Raw genomic sequence first — 12,677 nt, 5'->3', positions numbered from 1 at the left:
CACTTTCTTATACACAAAAATATATTTAAAATGGATTAAAGACCTAAATATGAGACTTGAAACCATGAAAATCCTAGAAGAGAACACAGGCAGTAATCTCTGACACTGGCCACAGGAACTTCTTTTTTGATATGCCTCCTGAGACAAGGGAAGCAAAAGCAAAAATAGACTATTGAGATTACAACAAAATAAAAAGCTTCTGCACAGCAAAGGAAACAATCCACAAAACTAAAAGGCAACCTACGGAATGGAAGAAGATATTTGCAAATGACATATCTGATAAAGAGTTTTTATCCAAAATATGTAAAGAACTTATAAAACTCAACACTCAAAAAATGAACAAACCAATTAAAAAATGGGCAGAAGACATGAATAGACATTTTTCCAAAGGACACACACAGATGACCAGTAGTTACATGAAAAGATGCTCAACATCACTTATCATTAGGGAAATGCAAATTAAAACCATAATGAGATATCAGTTCACACTTGTCAGAATGGCTAAATCAACAACACAAGAAACAACAGGTGTTGGTGAGGATGTGGAGAAAGGGGAACCCTCCCACACTGTTGGTAGGAATACAAACTGGTACAGCCATTCTGGAAAACAGTATGGAGGTTCCTCAAAAAGTTAAAAATAAAACTACTCTATAATCCAGCAATCACATTACTAGGTATTTATTCAAAGAATATACTAATTCAAAGAGATACATGTACCCCAATGTTTATAACAGCATCATCTACAATAGCCAAATTATGGAAATTGCCCAAGTGTCCACTGACTGATAAAAGAACTTATATATTTATATATGAATTATATATATATATAAAATATGTAATGGAATATTACTCAGCCATAAAAAAGAACGAAATCTTGCCATTTGCAACAGCATGGATGGAGCTAGAGGGCATAATGCTAACAAAATGAGTTAGAGAAAGACAAATACCATATTCATATGTGGAATTTAAGAAACAAAATAAATGAGCAAAAGAAAAAGGAAAAAGAAAGATAGTGAAGCAAACCAAGAAGCAGACTTTTATCTATAAAGAACAATCTGATGATTACCAGGGAGGAGGCGGGTTGGGGGTGGGGGAGGCAGGGGTGAAACAAGTGATGGAGATTAAGGGATGCAATTGTCATGTTGAGCATGGGAAATGTTGAATCACTCTATTCTACACCTGAAATAAATATTATGCTACATGTTAACAAACTGGAATTTTAATAACAACTTTAAAAAAATAAAACCAAATTTTTTAGGGGCACATTGGTGGCTCAATTGGTTAAGTGTCTGCCTTCAGCTCAGGTCATGATCCTGGGGTCCTAGGATTGAGCCCCATGTCAGTCTCCCTGCTCAGTGGGAAGCCTGCTTCTCCCTTTCCCTCTGCTGCTCCCCCCACCACTTGTGTACTCTCTCCCTCAAATAAATAAATAAAATCTTAAAAAAAAAAACAATAAAAAAAACCACATTTGAGCAACAATTAAATACACCAGAAGTGAAAAATTGCAGATAGAGTTTGGAAATATTCACAGAGAATAAAAATTACAGTGGACTACAAAATACAAGAAAGGAAATCAATATAGTGATAAACATTGATTATAGTTGGAAGAACCTCATATTTACAGTTCTTTACAAAAAATAAAACATGTTCTCAAAAGATTAGATTCTTCCAATATATATCAAAAACATGATTCAAGTAGTTATTTATTTTGTGATCGAATTATGCTATCAAGAAACTGATAGTTTACATGTTTTGAGGCTGTGACTGGTTCTATGCATCTAAATCTATTACAGAATCTTCTGGCAGAAAGGAATAGCTAGAGGTTTTCTAACCCAGGCACTTTGACTCTGGCATGAGGAATTTGTATTGAACCACCCATCCAATAGATTACCTATTGCTTATCCAATTTTGAAGTCCTCCAGGGATACAGAATTGCCAACATTTTTTAAAATAGCCTATTCAAATACTCATTACCACATTAGCTCCTGGAAAATTCTACGGAGCCACATTGAAGAGAAAAGCAAGGAGACTCAGGTGTTACTGATGTCCGTAACAACAACACAACTGGGGTGGGAGTGTCATGGGATAGAAGAAAATGACGAGAATGGTAAAGCTGCAAAAGGCTGGAAAATTTAGGGAATAAGTCTGAAAGTTTATTATCTGAGAAAGGAATAAAATATATGCTTCACCAAGGACAGGGAAAAAGAACCTGTGAAAGTAAATTTATTCTATAATTTAAGGACTCCCGAGAGCAGGGGTCCTTCTATATTTGACTTAGCTGATAATGATGCTGAGCAATCCAGCATAAGTGGGGAGAAGGAGGCTGTGTTCCAGTCATCTCCTATTATATAGCCACCCCAAAGCTTAATGGCTTACAACCACCACCATTTTATTAGCACTGCATATATTCATAAGCCAGGAATTTAGGCAGGGCTCATTTGAGTGATTCTTCTAGGTGGTATTGACAGAAGTAACCAGGCAGTATTCATTCAGCTGGCAGATAAAGTGGTCTGGAGGATCCAAGAAGGATTAATTCACAAGTTAGCCCCTAGGCAGGAATGGTTCAAAGGATGGGGCTCTACTGGTTCCCTCAGTCAGGGACCTACATGTTGACTTTCAAAAATGGTGGTCTCAGTGTTGGTGAGCATCTTACGTAACAGCTCAAGGTTCTTAGTCTTTGAAAGGGTTCAGAAGGAAGCTTCAGGCATGACTGAGCTTTAGAAACCCCAGAATACAATTTCTTCTATATCCTTTTAGTCAAAAATGCCTCAATGGCCAGCCCACATTCAAGGAGAAAAGAATTAGACTCTCCCTCTCAATGGGAGGCATGGTAAAGAACATGTGTCCTTCTTTAACTCACCATAGTCTATAAAAATTTTTCTAGACAAACTTTTTCGTGAAATAATTTGGCAAAAGCAATAAAATATGTACCCAGTTAAGACATAGAGTTCAATAACACCTGCTATAGCTATGTTGCTATCCAAGTGGAATTGCAAATAAGCTAATGCACTTGTGTAAGAAATGTCTGTTCACCTGTGATCCTGCAGGCTCACTCAGTGTATGAGAATAGACTGAGCGAGGGTGAATGGGAATATACACTCTGGTCCTTTTGCTGCTATGGAGCAATTACTGGGTGCCTCTTCATGCTGGTCCGTAGTCCGTACTGAAGATCTCTAAAAAACAAAATGGTCCTTGTCCCTAAGAGTCCTCACCCTTTGTGGTATTAGAACACGGTTGAAAATCATATAAAGGAACTTATGAAATTTTAGCAATTCAGAAGACTTACTAATTTGGGATATGATTAATCCTGAGTTAGGGTTTAGATAAAACTTCACACAGAGATAGCACCTACACAAGGTCTTCCTTGGAGGAAGAGAAGTTTGTCACATGAGCCAGAAAAAGCAAACAGAATATGCAAAGGCAGAGGAGTCCGAAAAACCATGACGTGGGTGTACACATGTCTGTGTGTGCGTGCACATGTGTCTGTGTGTCCTGAAAGTAGTTTAGCATGTTGAGAAAGGAGTGGGAAAAGAGAGGAAGGCAGAGGGTTTATATTTTAAGAATAATCTTGTGTTTCATGTACTTGATTAGAAAAATTAGGGAAAGCTATTTTAGGGTTTTAAGCAGAGGTCTAACATGATCAGTTTTCATGTTTTAGGAAGACTTCTCTGGGCCATGGTAGAGAAGCTGAGATTCTGTCCTGACCAGGTCACCTCTCATTCAAAGTAAAAAGGAAATTAAAGGCAGTTTAGCAATTATTCAGAAATCCCTTCTTACAACTAACTAAAATTCCGCTTCCTGTGTCCACCTTTTCTTCCTGGATTCCTGGAATACTTGCTGTTGATGCATCAAATTGTACTTCTGGCTTCTTTATCCTCCCTCAGATTGAGAAGCCTTTCTGTCCAATTGGCTGAGAATGTACTTTGCAGTCTTATTTCCTCTTCCAAGAAATATATGTCTGATGGGAGATGCTCCTATTACAGCTTTAAGACCCCCCTACCCAGCGAGTTTTGAAAGATCAAAACAGAAAGAAATGCTTTGGCTCTGGCACAGAGCAAGTTCAAATACTTGCTTTTTTTTTTTATTATTATTGTAGAATTTATTTCAGTTTGACATTCTTTATGTTGTTGTTTCCTTCTACCATGTTATAAATCCTTCTTGGACTGGAAACCGCTTTCAAACCCTTCAGTAGCTAAGCTGCTCAGCTGTAAGCCTATGAAGTCAGGCCAACATGGGCCAGTGTCACATCTGAGGTAAGTTCTTAATATTAAAAGTTACTTTCTAGGATTAGAGTGTACTTGTGTACATACAATATATAGTCTTACATGTACATATAAAAATGGTTTTATTCATAAATGTGGTTTTAAGTGAAATAACTGGAAGTTCAGTAGGCACGTATTTAAAAAATAACTAAGAGAAAAATAACTAAGAAAATATAAAGATTAAACCTATATTCAAGCAGCATCATATAATACTTTTGAAAGCATTAAATGTCTCATGAATAAGTTCTTATTTCTAATATTATGTAATCATCATAAAGATACTGTATTTATTCTTCAAATTGGCCATTTCAGGAAAAATAAGAACAACATATTCAGTGTAGACAGATCGAACGGGCAGATCTTAATCATCTGTAATGCACAATCCACCTTGATAGAATATGGGAAAACAGCAGTCAGGTGGCAGCCCGCCCCAGTGCCACAGGTTACCTGAGCCACGGGGAGAAAGCGTGGGTGTCTGATGAACTAGAATGGATTTATCATGCTGGACACTTTTCTGTCTGAAATATCCTTGCAGCTGACCCCCTTCAAGGCACCTTTTATTATACAGGGAAAAAATTGCATTTGCCTTCAAGTACAATGAAGGATGCTTGGTAGAAAATTAATTTTATTTTTAATTAGGAGCTGTTCACATCGTCTGCTTCATATCTCACCCTGTCAGCACACCATGGTCTGCATTCTTCATGAGCAGGAATTTTTACCAGAAGAGTTTCTAGCAGAGATATATTTTACATAATGCCTATTGTGCTATGCATGCGCAACACATTTCCTGAATATCATGTCCTTATATTTCATTCAAAAGAGTCCAAGGAGAACTAGAATAATATTTTGACATTTAAGCAAAAAAAAAAAAAATAGAAATAGAAAATAAAAGGAATTTCAAGGAGAACTAGAATAATATTTTGACATTTAAGCAAAATTAAAAAAAAGAAATAGAAAATAAAAGGAATTTCAACTCATTAGAACAGTGGATATCAATTTCTGGCTAAACGTTAGAATCACCTGGAGAGCTTTAAAAAAAATCATTGCCCATATTGCACCCATTGGTATTTTTCTAAAACTATCCCAGGAGATTCTAGTGTGTAACAGGATTTGACAGGTTACAGCACCAGAAGATTCTTTATAGATATAGAAGTTATAGAAATGTTTGAATAATAATATTTGAGAAATATTTTCTCCATGGCTTCTTTTATTTGAGGCTCTTAAATAACATTTACAATACTGTGTAAAATAGTTCTCCCCAAATCAACCTAAACTGAACAACTATCAGGAGCCCACTGTACATGTGACACTTTACCAGATGTTTTAAGTCTATGTGAAATGGAGAAAAGCTTATCTCAAGCACAGTAGGATTTACCAGAAAGCTGATGAGTTAAATTTCACAGACTTCGTGTGCACAGACCCCTTCCAAAGCCATGGAAGGGCTCTAGCAATGTGTTAACATGTTCACATATTTTAATAGAATGTGCAGAAATAAAAAAATCATAGTTTTACTGCTATGATCTTGTTCCCTTCTAATTTCCCATCATATTTCACCCTGCGCCTGGTGGTGTCAGTGGTGTGAGATAACTTGCAGGAAAGGGAAGTTGAGTTGAGAACACATTTCATTTGGTTTAGAAAAAAAAATGTATTTATATGGTTTATTGTCATTTCTGTGTACACTTAGGTTGTTGCTAGCTGTCCTAATACAGGAATGACTTGCAGGAACTTTCCTATTGCCTATGCACTGATTCACCCAGCCTAGTGACATAAAATTTCAGGGCCAACAAAAAACTCATCATGACATTGATGAAAACCTGGCTAATGAATGCTGTCGATTCCAAGAGAATTTGTGATTAGTCACTGCACATGAAAAACTTGAAATGTCCTAAAGCCTTATAACTCATCTCTGAAAGAAACTAAATAGAAGCTTTCACAAATTCAACAATAATTCCAGTAATGTATCTGACATTACCATTAACAAACTTTTAAGATGAGAGAAGCTTTAGAAACCTTTCAATAATGAACACTAGAGGAAAGGTAAGATTATCTTTTCTTTTTCCCATAGGAAATATTTTACAAAATTGTTGTTAAATTAAAAGTTAAAGAATCCAGCCAAAAAATGTGTGGGGAAAAGTATTATAGATATATTACAGGTCAGGAAGTTAGAGGAGTTTTTTAGTGAAGTTATTTTTTTTCTGGGTCTTACAATGTTTATAGACTTTGTTTTTAACTTTAATGTGATTTATTTTCTCATTCTAAATAAATATTCATTTTCCTATCTATTTTTGTATCTGTAATTATGAATTATTTTTCTTAAATAAAGTCCCTCAGAACTTCAGCACCCACCTGGACATACCCTAGCCTCAAGAAATTGTTCAAGCGCTAGCCCATGATGACTTGTCCTAGAAAACAGCCATATGATTAAGACTCTACCCTCCTCCATAATTAAAGCATTTGGCTTCTAAGGAAAAAAGACAGAATAGGAAGTAGATACTGATCGCAGGGGGTAGATAGGTCAGTGGGAACACAGTATACAAACATTGGGACTCTTTGGGCAGACAGACTGAGGGACTACACTATTAAAACAATGTTTACCGGGATGCCTGGGCATCTGCCTTGGCCCAGGGCATGATCCCAGGATCCAGGATTGACTCTCACATCAGGCTCCCCGCAGGGAGTCTGCTTCTCCCTCTGCCTGTGTTTCTGCCTCTCTCTCTTGCTGTGTCTCTCATGAATAAATAAATAAAAATCTTAAAAATAAATAAATAAAACAATGTTTACCATCTATATACACAGTGATGAGCAGTTTCCAAAAATAAATCATATTGTAGTTGCATCATGCAACTATGTGATGTATATATTGAACCCATAGGTGAGCCACCTGTGCCAGCTAGACAAAATGAATTATAAGGAAAGAAATTAGCAATTTGCACAGTACAAGCACCCCTGCCCTGCCTTTCCCTCCATGAGCATCAGCCTCCACAGGAGCATGATGTGGGATGCCCACCCAGATCTGCTGGTCCCTCGTTTCCAGGTGTCCAAGGGCCCCAAATAGTGTTAGAGTCTTCCTCTAACATTGAGTATGAGTCTATTTAAAGGTCCATGTTTACATACAACGTGGAGCCTAAACAGAAACCAACTTCCTGGTCTTGTACTGATGATAACTCGATTCTTGCCTTTTGTGCTGAGTCTTTAACCTGAAACTCTCGGTTTATATATAAATGCTGAAAGAATATGGCAATGAAAACTCACATATCCAGCATCTACAGTGAGTGTTCACATTATGCCACATTTGCTTCCTCATTCAATCTCTCCATTTCTACTTCCTTATTTTGATAGAATCATTACAAAGTTAAAGACATCACATCACTCATTCCTAATACTTCAAAATGCAGCTCCTGAAATAAGGACATACTCTTAATAACCATGATACCATCATCACACCTTTTGAAAGTAAGTGTAACTCCCTATATGACCCATGTGATCCATATTCACATTTCCCCAATTGTCTCTAGCATATCTTTTGGTTTTTCAAATCAAATCTAATCAAGTTTCACACACTGCATTTAATTGATATGTCTCTTTCTTCTTCTTTTTTTTTTCTTCCCATGATATTGACTGTTGAAGAGACCAGGCTCAATTTCCGACAGAATATCCCACATGCTGAATTTATCTGATCGTCTCTTAACACGAACTAATTTGTTCTGTTGTCCCTTGACTTTCCTGTAACCAGGAGATTAGATCTATATACTTGATTGGCTGCAAGAATACTTCACAGGTGATTCTAAATACTGAGTTTGGAATATAATCTCATAAAATGCAACTTCACCATGTTACTATATTAGTGCATCCCCAACAGAACCCTGAAATTTCTACCCAGAAATTTTTATCTTTACAGATAAAAATACTAAGGCTGGCATGACTAAATGACTTGCCTAAGGTCGCACAGCAATGAAATAATTTAGATCACAAAGAATTGAAATAACATGACTCAAGGCTTGTTTTATTTTATTTTATTTTTTTTTTTCAAGGCTTGTTTTAATGAGTCTTAGTTAAGATGGGTATTTTCCCGAAGCTTGAAAGAGAACATATTGGAAGAAACAGATCAATATTACTTTATTAAGACATAATTCAGATGGAAATACAACTGAATTCAAAAAATAGATTCATAAGCAATAAATTTATACAATAAGGATATCACACTACTATAGGGTGATGGTGTGTCAAAGTACTTGTAGGTCAGTTGAGCTCAGTAGACACAGAGCCCTGAGAGTCATCCATGACAGCACCCTCTCTCTAATGCCGATGTGTGTGAACCAGACTAATGCCATCTTGAATAAAACTGCTATGGTGAACATTCTGTGATCTGAAGCCTTCTTGGGCCCACCCCCCTACCTCCCACATTTTTTTGGTGGTGTTGTTTAACCTTACATATACCCCCCAGGGCATAACAAATTTGATCTGCTTTGTAGATATAACTGATTCTCAAACATTTCCTCCTGGGTAGCTTCCTAGCACATACTCTGTAGCCCCTAGGACTATAAAGGCAGGTCTTATGGGAGATAGGGTTGTGGAGATCTCCTCACCTTGTGATGACTCAAGACACGCTGCTCTCTCTAAGTCCCCTTAATAAACCATTTCTTGTTAAGTGGACATGGTCTTTTTCTTCTGTTTTATAGTTTCTTTGACCTTTGGGGTCGTTTTGCATATAGCTCTCTTTCATGGAATACCAGGTCTAAACCTGGATGATTCTATCTCCAAAAACAGATCTGAAGTCAATCCTCTTTTCTCCATAGCCCCTGTCACCACCCTCATCCAAACATGCATCCTCACCCGGGGATAATCAAGGCATCTCTTACATCTTTTCCTTCTACTCTCGGTTCCCTTCCACAGTTCTCCACAAGACGTACAAAAGCAATCTTTTTTCTAAGTAGTAAAAATAAACATGTTACCCTTATCCTTAGGCCTGAATACAGCTTTAAATTCCTTGACTGCCTCTCACCGATCTCACCAAAAAGTTCACAAGTGTTAATATAGCTAACAAGGCTCAGCATGGTCTGTTCTATCTCAATCAATTTTATGCCCTTTTATTGCACCATCTTTTGCTCAAATGACTGACCTTTGGGGGGAAAATGCCTAATGCTCTTTGTTGACTTTGGACAACCGTTCAACTTGTTCTCTCTGCCTGGGATTTTTCATTCCATCAGGTCCTCCACCACAGCTCCATCTACCCAGCAATTTCCTAGGTCTTTTCAGTTCTCCGGTCAAAGGTCTCTACCTCAGGGAGGAAATCTTTCCAGACTTTGCAGACCCCTCTGAGACCTCTGTGGCCCAATCATCATACGTGTGCTCTACTTTCACAGGCCTTACCATTGTCAGTGATGTGAATTTAGCTTTGTTATTACCTTCACCAGACTGAAAGCTCCACAAAAATTGAAACTATGTGATTCAACTCACCCACTTTATTCCAAGAAGGGGCTAATAAGTTGCTGTTGAATGGATGCTGTCCTTGGAAAACCAATGGAGCTTTCACCCTAAATGCTCAAGTTTGGGTGGCGCACTGGTTTAGTGATGCCTGCAGCCTGGGGTGTGATCCTGGAGACCCGGGATCGAGTCCCATGTCAGGCTCCCTGCATGGAGCTTGCTTCTTCCTCTGCCTGTGTCTCTGCCTCTCTCTGTGTGTGTGTGTCTCTTATGAATAAATAAATAAAATATTTAAAAAATAAAAAAATAAATGCTCAAGTTTGGCCACAGAAAAACGAAACCGGTGAAGGATGCAGAGGCCATGCTTGGAAGCCTGGGCCACAGCATGGTAGGACACAGCCATCATGGAGGCCTTTACACTGCAGGACACATGCAACATGAGCAAGGAGTCTAGAACTAAGAAAATACCATAAAACCCTCAAAATCCCGAAAATATTACAATCCTTCAATAAGTATTCCAAAACTTCACCACATCTTGATGGGTAAAGATGAAATAAGTGATTAGCAGTGAGCTCCATCAATCCAGCATCCTTTCCCATCTCAAACATCTCTGCCTGAACATATTTCCTCTGATCCCAGAGGATAAGGTACCCTCACTCCTTGTTCAGGGCCAGCCTCTCATCCTGTGCTCCAAATCCTATTCTCTTCTATGTCCCTCAACTTCTCCCCAAACTGTACTCCTTTTCTTACGTCTTCGACCTCTTCTTCTCCCTTTAGTTTCCTTCCCCTCTGAGCACACTCAACCGTCTGCCTTCTGAACTATCAAATGCACCATTGACCCTGCCTCCTTCTCTAGCTGTGACCCTCTCTGCTGAAGGAGGAGTTGACACTCACTGTCTCCGCTTCCTCACCTTCCATTCTTCCCAGGGTTTTGGTGGCTGCCCCTGCTGTTTCATTAGAAACGCTTCCGTCAAGTTCACCAATGAGCTCCATGTCCTAGAAACATTAAAGGGCACTTTTTACCATCCTACTAAGCTGCTCTGCTGTACCTGGCAACAGAGACAGCTCTGTGCTGTTAGAAATTCTTTCTTTCTTCCATCCTTTTGCCATGGTCTCTCCTGGCTCCCTTGTGCCACATGCCTCAGTCTCCTAGAATGTGTCATTGTCAGATCGGGCTTATGGCACTCCCTGGGGTGCAAGTAGTGACTTTTACTCTCTTCAACAACCACCACAGATATGCTAATAGCTTCCAAGCTGATACCTCTCCAGAAGTTTTGATGGCTCCCCTCTTAAAAGTCTCCGAGGCATTTAAAAATTAACATGCCCCAAGCTGAACTCACCTTCTGCCCCCCTCTCTGTCCTAATTCTCCTTTGAATTCCCTCACGTTGGGTCCTTGTTACCACACCACACAACTGATATAAACTACCTATTTAATAGTATTGTTCACTGAAAATTGAACTGGAGGAGGAGAGTAATACAGGGTGCAAAATGGAATGCAAATATGGAAAGCCCTAGAATTTGTTGAGGCTCTGGATGGGTAGTATTCATGGATGATCTCATTGAATCCTCACAGCTCTACAAAGGTATAATTATCCTCTATTTTCCATATGACAAAGCCAATGCTTAGAGAAGTTAAGGTGCAGGCCAAGGTCACCAGCCAGTAAGTGACAGAGCGGAATTTAAATCCAGCCCTGTCTCCTTAAACGCCCTTGAGCATTCCACTTATGTACTGGCACCTAATTATAAACTGAAACCTTGTGCCCTGCTGTCTGCATGGTGCCCACTGCCCTCTCCTTCACAATGCTGCCCACATAGTCCCAAGGCACCCATCTCTTTGTGAGTTGGGAAGAGATGCAGCATTTTCATCTTATTTGGTTTGAAGGATCAGTGTGTGGTCTGTAAAACAGAAAGTTCCTCTCAAAAGGGAAAGATTGGAAAGCTTCCTGACCTGCCCTGAGTAGCTGAGGGGAAAATTTCAATGGTCTGAATCACATCAACAAATAGGACCAGAGACAGTGTGTACTCCAGTTTTCTTCCAGGCAATTTCAAGTTCATTCTGCACGTGGGGTAAGCTAGACAGCGAGAGACAGATGAGAAACCTGAGAGAGGAGAAAGAGAACATATAAAGCTTCCATTTTAAGAATTCCACCCAGGACCTTCCACCTTTTTAAAATTAGTATTAATGATTTCTAATTTGAAAATTATCAAGCTAAAAAGCAAAGGTGGAGAGAAAAGCTGGACTGAGAATTTTGTTTTGCTTTATGTGACCTTAGGCTTATACTTGTTCAATGCAATCCAAATCCACACATGCACACTTTTTTTAATGATGTCCCTACTTTTTCTCATTTTTCAACATGAATTTAAGACATACTTATGTGAGCTATGTCTTAGCATTACTTAGCTTCCAAATAGGATTGTTTCAAAGAGGAAAGTTTCCTAAATATTTAGACTGTTTCCCTGGCATGGGCCCTGCTTCATGGATCTGACATCAACTAAAGAACAGACACAAAAATAAGGAAAAAAAGATAAGTAAGTGAAGGTTATAAACACTTTGAAAGAACAAGTATATAGAAATGGTCTCTCCAGAAAAGGCAAGGTTTATCTGAATGTGGGTTATTTGACTTCATGGAAAATGAACACATGATATTTAACATCAGGCTGAAACTCTCAGTTTGTTTTGTGTCCTAAATGTCACCCTCAATTCCTGTTAATTTGGAGAATGCTAACCCACCCATCCTCAACTCAGGGTCTTGAGCTCTTGATGATCTCCTTTCTCATAACCTCAACCTCTCTTCTCTCCTCAAGCTGCTCTTCTCTCCTTTCTCATAACCTCAACCTTGCATCAGGCCTTCTTGACAGCACTTAATCTTATATTATTCTCTCTCATCTGAAAAACAAGCAAACAAACAAGCACAGCCCATATCGATCTTGAATTATCTCCCCCTTTCTTCTTCAACCAAACATTGAACTCTGTTCACTTCTGTCTCCTT

At 38.5% G+C, this 12,677-nt stretch overlaps 1 long non-coding RNA gene across 21 annotated transcripts in view; it reads left to right on the top strand.

Annotated features, from left to right (window-relative positions):
- The window catches only part of LOC144282372 (uncharacterized), an 86,987-nt gene that overhangs the window by 13,324 nt on the left and 60,986 nt on the right, over positions 1-12,677 (top strand). For all 21 annotated transcript variants that reach the window (XR_013350813.1, XR_013350810.1, XR_013350811.1 and 18 more), the window contains one exon: positions 4,190-4,253. This is a non-coding gene — a long non-coding RNA (uncharacterized LOC144282372). The remainder of the gene's footprint in view (positions 1-4,189; positions 4,254-12,677) is intronic.

The sequence above is a fragment of the Canis aureus genome, chromosome 13 (assembly GCF_053574225.1).
Source record: "Canis aureus isolate CA01 chromosome 13, VMU_Caureus_v.1.0, whole genome shotgun sequence".
Lineage (NCBI taxonomy): Eukaryota > Metazoa > Chordata > Mammalia > Carnivora > Canidae > Canis > Canis aureus.
This window is presented reverse-complemented; position numbering and strand designations above follow the sequence as displayed.